Genomic DNA, 2,372 nt, shown 5'->3' on the forward strand with positions numbered 1-2,372 from the left:
GAACTCTTAACTTAGCAGGCAGCAGGCCTTGAGAGCAGACCCAAGTACCTTTCTCCATCACTTAAAAAAGAGGCAAATTTCACAGGCTTGCTGTCCTATAGAGTTCCAATCTTCTTTCTCTGTGACAGCCAAGGTTTTCCTATTTCTTTCAAATGTATATGATCAAAGGATTTGGGATACATAAAAGAGTTCCTTATAACCAAACAATGAAGATTATAGACAACAATAAAAGCATGTAATCTAATTTGAATATGGCACTAATCCTGGTATTAGTAACTCAATAGAGTGGAATGTCAATATTATTGATCAAGTTTGGTTTGTACTGCAATATTTTTAGTGAGTTGATGTTTACAGTTATTCCTGGGAACATCATTTGTCATTTGTGAGATGATTCATTCTTCATTTTGAAAAATCAGCATTTATGAAAGGTAGCAATTTGACAGCTCTGGAGACATTTTCTTATAAAAAAATTCAAATAATAGGAAGAGCGACACCAAAACTTTATGCATAGTCTCCAAGTAAAGCATCTGTTTTGTTTATCACTAGTTTGAAAAGTCCTGGGTGGGGAATTATTTTGATCAGTACATATGAGCAGCACCCTGGGAAGGCTGCCTTTGTGTGATGAGGACACTTGCTCATCCTCGTGATATACAGGTATGGAGAATTTCTGAGAGGCACCTCAACCATGAGATCCATTAAATGTCATGGAAACAAGCATGAACCATATTAACCACAGGAGCTCCTAGAATATGCCCGGTATTCAGTGTGCTAGTTTCCCTTTCTTAGTTTCCTTTGCCTTCCTGAACATAGTAATAAAGACTGAAACTAGCAAACATGGTTTTGTCAGACTGTTCATTTCCTTCAATATCTTTGACAATGTTTTTCTTTCATCAGTATCATTTTCTTCTTTCATTTTTCTTTGCTTTGATCTGCTTTTTATGTATGTATGTATGTATGCATGCATGTATGTATGTATGCATGTATGCATGTATGCATATATGTATTGTTTTGGGTGTACCAGGTTTGAGCCCAGTTTGAAAACCAGATTGAGCCATTTTGAAAATATTCAGTTACAATGAGAGAAACTAAACTAGTTAAACTCGATAAACTAAAGTAGTTCCATGCACTGAATATTCACCTTTGTCATTAGCCACTTTTCTCACCATGAGATTCTAGGGATGTTTGAAGCTGGCAGAAAGGAAAAATGTGTTACAGTTAAAGTAAGGAGAGCTGTTCTCTTGTGCACCATACAATGAGTTAGATGTGAGAGTTAGGTATTTTTCTACCTATGAAAAATAAAGCATATAATGATATAGTTAAACAAAACTCTGATAAATAAAAATGACATTTTATGTTAATACATGATTATAACTACCAAACTTTACTACAATTTATTTTAAAACTTTTAAAGTTTTAATGAGGACTATTTTTTTGATCTTTCTACATTAGATTTTGAAAAATCCTCCCCTTATCTTTCCCAAGACAAGATAATGTTTCTTATCTAAAAGAAAACATAGAATAGTTATTGAATAATGTTGTTCATAATTAAGTAATTTTTCCTTCACTCTTGTCTTCTATTTATTAGTAATTTCTTTATGAGTGAAATTTGAGTTGTTTCATACAATTTCTTTATCTTTTCTCACAATTATAAACACCTCATATAAAGCTCATCTGTTTGTGCTTCATAAAACCATAGATTATTTATATTTTAAGCCTTTTTCATATTGTTCTATAAGTAAATATTAATTGGACAATTCTAGTCCAGAAATATCCAGGAAAAACATACAGAGAAATCAGAGAGACTTACTTCTTCCCACTAAGCAACATCTTGCATGCTTCACCACATTATCCAATTTGTTGTTTCATATACATGGTCTAAATCAGTCATTTCCAATTTATTTCAATTCCTTTTTCATTCCTTATCAACCATCTCCCAAATGAATCCATTTACAAATAACTGACAAGTCAAGATGATGTATGTGAAATATACAGAGTGAAAAACATATAGGCATCAGGGTGATTAATTCCTAGATATAATAATTTATTTCTCTTTGAAAAAATTCATTTTCTCAACAAATGTGGTTTGCTTTTTCTGTCAGTTTTGATCAGCTTCTACATATCTCTCTTGCAATGTTTACCAATGGTCTAAAATTTTCCATCATGATATAACATCACAGTTGTTTGGATTGTAGCTTCCACTTTGGAAGATTTTTGCTTCATTAGATGAATTGATTTTTGTAGAACTAGAGTATTTATTTGGCACTGAATAAGCAACATGTCTTTCAGTTATCTAAGTATATGTGTGTGTGTTTGTGTGTGTGTGTGTGTGTGTGTGTGTGTGTGTGTGTGTGTGTGTGTGTGTGTGTTATTTT

The sequence above is a fragment of the Dipodomys ordii genome, unplaced genomic scaffold, assembly GCF_000151885.1.
Source record: "Dipodomys ordii isolate 6190 unplaced genomic scaffold, Dord_2.0 Scaffold233, whole genome shotgun sequence".
Classification (NCBI taxonomy): domain Eukaryota; kingdom Metazoa; phylum Chordata; class Mammalia; order Rodentia; family Heteromyidae; genus Dipodomys; species Dipodomys ordii.